This window comes from Oncorhynchus gorbuscha, linkage group LG25 (assembly GCF_021184085.1).
Source record: "Oncorhynchus gorbuscha isolate QuinsamMale2020 ecotype Even-year linkage group LG25, OgorEven_v1.0, whole genome shotgun sequence".
NCBI lineage: Eukaryota > Metazoa > Chordata > Actinopteri > Salmoniformes > Salmonidae > Oncorhynchus > Oncorhynchus gorbuscha.
In genome coordinates, this window is record NC_060197.1 from 18,841,808 (window position 1) to 18,850,637 (window position 8,830).

Here is an 8,830-nt window from a genome sequence, read left to right on the forward strand (position 1 = left end):
CAGCAGTACTTGAGACGGTGTATTTAATGAAGTAAAAAATGAAGTTCTTCAGGAAAACATGTAACTCCACAACCTCAAAAGGAATCCTACAAGAACAAAGGTAATCCTCCAAGACAAAAAAGGTAAATCCACAAGGTGGAAGGTAAAGCACAAAAAGCCTCAAAAGATACTAAAAAAAACAAGAACAAAAAACACAATTCCACAAGAGAGTCCACCGGGATCAACAAGAGTTCTCAGAGTACTAGGGCTGGGTGCTAACATACAAACACAGAGCAAAGAACAGATGAAAACAAAGGGTTTAAATACAATCAGGGGAAACGAGGCACAGGTGCAAATAATAATGGGGATCAAGGGAAAACAAAAGGTCAAAAGGCACAATGGGGGCATCTAGTGACCAAAAACCGGAACAACCCTGGCCAAATCCTGACAAATATAGCAATTAAACACTGGAATGGTAGATGTGCAGAAGATGAATGTGCAAGTAGAGATACTGGGGTGCAAAGGAGCAAGATAGATAAATAAATGAATACTGTATGGGGATGAGTTAATTGGATGGGCTATGTACAGGTGCAGTGTCATTTTAAAATCAGGCTGTAACACAACAAAATGTGCAAAAAGTCAAGGGGTGTGAATACTTTCTGAAGTTACTGTAGGTGGTGGTAGTTCACTGTATACATTTGATTATACGGAACAGATCAGAGTGGCAGCAAGTCTCAAACCTAGAATGATTGATAGCCATGTCCTTTTGATTTGTAGTCACTGCCAGTTTAGAAGCCTTTGTTGAGGCCTCGAAATGTGCAAGTTATATAAAACACAAAATATTCAGAAATATGCTGTAATAGCCTGTTTGCACTAATCCCATGTAATTACAGTAAAATACTGTGAAACACCAACATGATTACAGTAACATTTACTTTTTTGCAATAGGCATATTTTACAGTATTTTACTGTGACATTGTTCTACATTTTCCAGTAACTTACAGGAATCTGGTGGCAAATGACTGTGATTATTACAATAAAATAGTTTGCACAAGCTAGAGATGCATCCAAAAGATATCTTGTTTTTAATACAGTACATTTTGAAGACCAATGTATCCTTAAATACAACAACATTCCCAGTAATGGTTACAGAAACGTTTTACTCGCTATGACTGTGATATTTGTTTTTTTATAAACCTTAGATGAATGCACTGACTGTCTGGACACGAGCATCTTTTAAATGTCAAATGGAAATGTTAAAAATGGGAATTTGCAATGCAGACTGTTGGCTATTATTTTAATGAGCTCTGCCCTCAAACTGTTTGTATTTTGATCAAATTTGACCTTGTTTGGAGGCGGATCATTAGATTAATACTGAGCAGTGTGCTTCATATTTACATTTACATTTTCGTCATTTAGCAGACGCTCTTATCCGGAGCGACTTAGTTTAATACACTAAGGTAAACAAGAATATACTATAGACATAGGCAAGAAAAAATATGATTTTACTGTTGGCGAGAATGTTGTAGTTAAGCGGGCTACTTGCAAAACTATATTTATATTAGAAAATACAAAATGAATGTATTCTAATTCAATTGTTCCAAAATAGGCTTCATGAATTGTTGATCATGCCAGTAAAATACAAAATAGGTATGGAAAGTATTGAAATACCTATATCAAATACATGTAACAGAAATACTGCACATCGTTGGCACTAGCTTCATGCAGTGTATATCTGCAAAGGTTTATACTAACCACTGTGCTTCCAGTAATGCATTGTAAATTCTAGAAATACAGCATGTTACTGTAGTCAGGTGTTCCAGTAATATGCTGTAGATTTGTGTTACAGTAAAGGTCCTGTAAATCTGCAAGTAATTTACTGTAAAAATGACAGGAAATGTTTTATAGTGCAGTCCACCCACACACACAATGTACCAGCATAACACTGCTCATTATGACAACAACAATAATAGCAACAATGCTGCTACTACAAGCTATTTACCATCACACTCTCTCTTTATACCCTACGTCAGCATCAACAACAACAAACTGCTTCTGCAACCAATAACACTAGTACACTACCAGTGCAAAGTTTTCAACCATATGAAACCAATAATAGTAAAACTGTTAGTGCTAAATCCCATGGCAATATGTCAATGTGGGAAAGATAACGATCTAAAAGCCAAGAGCATGATACTATGGGGGATGATACAAATAGGAGTACAAGTATACATACAATGAAGAGGGTCTCCCTATATCTCTCTTCTAATCTATAGTGTGGCCCATATTTTAGCTCTGGCCATTCCATGAACCACAACTTCTGTTGGGTAATCCTATGAGCTGTGTGCCTGCTTTCAACTCAAGATAAACTTTGTTGACCAGCCCCTTTATATTCCGACTTCCAAGTTACTTTCCGTTTTGTCCTTCTTGTTCGCAACACAATCTATGCTGACATGTCATATTGGCAACCAACGGCCATGCATGTATTATTCAAGGAACTCATGCGGGGAAAAAACATTCATAAATTGAAGGAATAGCATGTTTTCAGACGTTTCATCCAAGGCCAAGTGAATCGGAAGAGGTTGGAGGGCAAATGTAAACTGTCTTCCACTATGTAACAGATGTGTGTGTGTCAAGGCCATTGATAAAATCAAATCAAATCAAATGTTATGTGTCACATACACATGGTTAGCAGATGTTAATGCGAGTGTAGCGAAATGCTTGTGCTTCTAGTTCCGACAATGCAGTAATAACCAACAAGTAATCTAGCTAACAATTCCAAAACTACTACCTTATAGACACAAGTGTAAGGGAGATAAGAATATGTACATAAAGATATATGAGTGAGTGATGTTACAGAGCGGCATAGGCAAGATACAGTAGATGGTATTGAGTGCAGTATATACATATGAGATGAGTATGTAAACAAAGTGGCATAGTTAAGAATATGTGCTGGGCAGAAGTATGAAAAACAAGGATGTGTCTCTGAATCACACACACTCTAGGCAAGTCTCAATTCGCACCCAATAATAATACTGCGCTATTATTGACTTGAGCCGTATTAGGCTACTATGGTAACAGCTAGGCCATGCACTACTGCCACTCCATCAACAGAACTCTCCAGCGGGTCAGAAAGGAAAGGATCTTAATGACATCATCTAAACGATCCCTGATTATTCTGGAACCATGACAGCTGGAAATTGGAATAAGTGCAATTCCGGTTCCAGGTTCTGTTCCATTCTACGGATGGATGGATTGGATGATGGCGGCGAAGATGTCATTGCATAATTAAACCTCACTAGAATAAACACCTGGACAATAACCCTGGTCACCATGGCGATGAGGGACAATAAAGCCAGGTGTTTACAGGATGTTGGTCCTGTGTGGGACGTCACCTCAGCCTCGGTCTGTAGTCTTCTGGTGCACACGCACCAACACACTTTCACTCACACACACACAAAGATCCCTAAATAGCCTGGTTTCCATCCACAACATCAGGATGTCATCACTAAGGCAAACCACACTGGACAGGTATACCTGTGAGGTCATCATTGTGAGCCATATGTTGACAGTAGAAATTAATGGGACATTTCTAGAAATAGACATACAGGTAAAGAGCAGTAGGTGAGTTACTTGACACCCGTAACCATTCAGTGGTTCGGTTGAGTTAACATTAACATACAGTATACAGCCACCTACGATATTGTTGGAAGGTAAATATAGACATTAAATGACTATTTTAAAAGACTGAGGTGAACTGAATGTTCTAGCTACTGTATATCACACACCTTAGCAGATACATACATATGCACAAATACACACAAACTCTGTCCACGTATTACATAAAAACACTGTTAATAGAGGACTCTGTATTCTACTGATACTGGTTTACATGAAGGTCAAGCTGAAATCCAGCCAGGTCACTCAGTACATGAGGAAAACACTGGTTTACTGTAACTCTTTTCACTGAAATTCTGTTATCAGCCCTTTCTTCACACTTTCTCTTTTTCTCTCTCACTTTTCCTCCCCAGATGTCCTCTCCTCTCCACAGGCCTTGGATCAGATTGTACTAGAGACCGTGTTTTGTGCAAATTCTGGTTGAGTAACAGTACAGAGGCCGGGGGAACATTCACAAGCCCATGCCAGGAAAGTCTCTGTTGAAACAGGGAAGTCTGGTGACAAGTTCCCGTAAGTGAAAGAGCCCCCCCAGCCCTCACAAACACAGCAGGGTTTGGTTCTGAGAAAAACCTGTCCTAGTTGAAACCAAGGAGAGCAGTGACAACCTGGAACGTCACTATTAGTCAGGTGACACACACACACACACTGGCAGCGAGGTGACACACACACCCTTGCATGCACACAAGTGTGCACACACAACAGGGATAGGACAGGTAAACAAGAGGGGTGGAGGAGGAGGAAAAAGGAGAAGGAGGAAGCGGATAGAACTCAGTTAAACAGAGATGGGAGGAAGGTTCAAATTTGTAGGTTAAAAGTGACTGACTCAGACAAAGACGTTATTGTTGTTCTTGGGAGAGAGTACACAACAGCCTTCATGGGATTTTACTGTTGTTTACAAAATCGCTTGCTGTAGAAAATGGTCACCCAGGAACAGTTCACTCGCTAGTTTAATGATCCGTATTGTTAAAATGGGACAATAGGAACATAACACTCAAATAGCATGGCATTCTTACATGAGTTGCTTGAGGCCATCGGTGCTTCTGTGCCATCAATGAAAAGCTGAGTCTGGCACTTCCAGTACAAACAAAAAAGGAAACAAAAGTATTTGTGCTCAGCACTAAGACCTATTTACCTTTCTGTGTTCCCTTTGGCTAAAATACCTCACCTACCTACCTCAGAAACAGAAGACTATTGATATCTCTACTCATATTGTATTTTAATATATCTGTGGCATATTTCAATAGATATATATTTTATGTTGACACATTGACTTTTGAATGGCAGAGAATAGAGTGCTACATGAATAGATATGAAGGTGATGGACTATATTGTAATGAGTCCCAACTGGGACTTAAACCTGGGTCCAATAAATAACTAGCTATCCCCTTAACCGGTATGCCAAGAGGTCCTAACCTCTTGACGAAGGTCACTTGGTGATGCCTTAAGGTTTTTTACAATATCTTATCCATTGGACAACTCTTTATGTTGCCAAACTGACTTAGTGACTTTGACTTATAAATGAAAGAGAATGGAGAGATATACATTCTTTTAAAAAAGGGTTATTTTTTCCCCCAATGGAGAACTATTTTTGGTTTCAGGTAGAACCCTTGGCTGGTGAAAAAGGTTCTACTTAGACGCTTTTAGTGATGAAATATATCGTGAAAGGGTTCCACTTGGAACCAAAATATATATTTTCAAATGGTTCTCCTATTGGGACAATTGAATAACCCTTAAAGGTAACACCTTTTTTTTAAATTCCTGATTTTTATTTTATTTTTTATTTTTTTGTCAAGTATAAGGGTTATATGTTGAACCATTTTCATCAGAGTTATTTTCATATCGGGGAGGATTCTTTACTTCCTGTTCTTCCCCTCTTCACCATGTTTTCCCTTTTAGGCGATAAAATCCTACTATGTTAAAAAGTTCCTGTAACTTTACGGCACACTACTGGCTACTGGTTGTGTTACCGTATTTTTACAGTACAATTCAGTTGTTATTGCTGTAAAATTGAAGTAAGCTGCTGATTACTTGAGACTATACCTCACTTGGAGATTTTAACTCACAACCTTTTGGTTGCTAATGACCAGAATTTACTGCTAAGCCAACAGGTCTATGGGCATGACAGAGATTGGCCATAGATGTATTGCCATGTATACATTTCAGTACTTTACTAAAAGTTGCAGTAAAAATTAAGTAAATATTAAACTAACTTAAAGGTGTTATTGCTGTAAAATGGCTATGCTTCTGTATTCTGATTACAGTACACAGTTGTAAATTATGATATTTACTGTATTTTAACAAACTGAGTAGCCAGTAAGTTATTGTAATTTCACAAGATAGGTAATACAGTAAGTATCTTGTAAAATTATGTACTTTGAGCATACTTGGGATGCAACCTCTACTGGGATTTGAATTTACAACTCTCAATTGGTTCTAATCTTTTAACAATATCTGTCATACCCACAGTCCCGGTGGCATAGCAGGATATTCAGGTTGCTGGCAACCAAGAGGTTGTGAGTTCATAGCCCAAGTGTGGTTAATTCCAAAGTAATCCGAATACGGCAGCCTGCTGTCTCTTACAGAAAGAACATCTTAATCCAGCGAAAAAAATACAGTCATTTGTTGTATATTTTCAATGCACACACGAGCAAGGATTGGTTTTTTTTACAGTGTAATGATTCCTTATTCCTGGTAGAATGGATGATTATAAAAAGAACCAATATAAGGTTCTCCACAGCCCAAAAAAGGCTTCGCCTTCAGGGGCTAAATTAATTTGCACCAATTTTTTAAAATACAAAAAAAAATATGTGTAAGAGTGTACGATGGAATGGATGGGTCATAGTGATGTTGTGGGAGTGAGAGTTGCCTAGGGAATAAAACTGTGAGTCAGTGAACTCACTCCGTCAGTTCTGCTGTGTTCAGTCCCCTACATTGGGGTCACTTTATTCCCAACTTGATATTTTACTAAAGGGACATGAATGATGACAGGGTAATGGCATGTTGCTGAGGAGACAGCCCGGAAGGGGCTCAGGTGGACAGGGAGAGTAGTAAGCTTTGAGGAGGAATGCTTTTAGTCCAAATTACACACTAAAAATACCCACCCCAAAATAAATCTTGATCTGACGCAAACAAAAAATACATTGTTTAAAGAAAATGGGTTGGAATTGAGGTGAGTTTAAAGACAACTCACAGAGCATCTCTTCTTGAGAAAGGGGTGATGCTGAATCCATCAGAAAAGAAAGACACATTCATTGAATAAGTGCTGAAAAATAAGACCGTTTTAAATATTGCCACTGCACAGAGTTTATCTTATGGAGACGAAGCGCTTCCTGAAGCCGAGAGACCAGCAGTGGAGCCCAGATGCAGTCATCTGGAAACGCAGGCCACAGCTTACTGCGTCTCGCTCTCACACACACACGCACGCGCACGCACGCACACACACACACACACACACACACACACACACACACACACACACACACACACACACACACACACACACACACACACACACACACACACACACACACACACACACACACACACACACACACACACACACACACACACATATATATATATCTACCTACCTCTGTTGCCATGGGTCATGTCCTTTTTACTTTGTTAAAACCTCAGTAAATCTGGTTGAGCTGAAGTGCTTTGAGGGGAGCCAAAATGAATGGACATGTTCTCCACAAATTTATAATTTTCCCTTCTTCTCAAACAGCTTCCTGTTGCAGTCCTAGCTGCTCCCAGGATGAAGTGCTTGTGTTGGTTACTACAGGAGGTTGGTGGCACCTTAATTGGGGAGATTGGGCTCGTGGTAATGGCTGGACCGGAATAGGTGGAATGGTATCAAATACGTCTATTCCATTCCATTTGCTCTGTTTCAGCCATTATTATGAGCCATTCTCCCCTCAGCAGCCTCCACTGTTGGTTACATACCTGCTGTGTTACTTCCCCTGTAATCAGGACTATAACCCTGCACCCAGGGAGGTTGGGTTTGAGATGAACCTCTACGGGATTGGTGTCCCCCTCGTGGGACGGTTGAGCTAATGTAGGCTAATGTGATTAGCATGAGGTTGCAAGTAACAAAATAAATTCCCAGGACATAGATATATCTGATACAGGCAGAAAGCTTAAATTCTTGTTAATCTAACTGCACTGTCCAATTTACAGTAGCTATTACAGTGAAATAATTCCATGCTATTGTACTTCCGGCGCCGACTGAGATGGCCGCCTCGCTTCGCGTTCCTAGGAAACTATGCAGTTTTTTTTTTTTTTTTACGTGTTATTTCTTACATTAGTACCCCAGGTCATCTTAGGTTTCATTACATACAGTCGAGAAGAACTACTGAATATAAGATCAGCGTCAACTCACCATCAGTACGACCAAGAATATGTTTTCCGCGACGCGGATCCTGTGTTCTGCCTTACAAACAGGACAACGGAATGGATCGCATGCAGCGACCCAAGGAAACGACTCCGAAAAAGAGGGAAACGCGGCGGTGTTCTGGTCAGACTCCGAAAAAGGGCACATCGCGCACCACTTCCCAGCATTCTTCTTGCCAATGTCCAGTCTCTCGACAACAAGGTTGATGAAATCCGAGCAAGGGTGGCATTCCAAAGGGACATCAGAGACTGCAACGTTCTCTGCTTTACGGAAACATGGCTTACTGGGAAGACGCTATCCAGGGCGGTGCAGCCAACGGGTTTCTCCACGCATCGCGCGGACAGAAACAAACATCTCTCTGGTAAGAAGAGTGGCGGGGGCGTATGCCTCATGACTAACGGGACATGGTGTGATGAAGGAAACATACAGGAACTCAAATCCTTCTGTTCACCTGATTTAGAATTCCTCACAATCAAATGTAGACCGCATTATCTTCCAAGAGAATTCTCTTCGATTATAATCACAGCTGTATATATCCCCCCCCCAAGCAGACACATCGATGGCTCTGAACGAACTTTATTTAACTCTTTGCAAACTGGAAACCATTTATCCGGAGGCTGCATTCATTGTAGCTGGGGATTTTAACAAAGCCAATCTGAAAACAAGACTCCCTAAATTTTATCAGCATATCGATTGCGCAACCAGGGGTGGTAAAACCTTGGATCATTGTTACTCTAACTTCCGCGACGCATATAAGGCCCTGCCCCGCCCCCCTTTCGG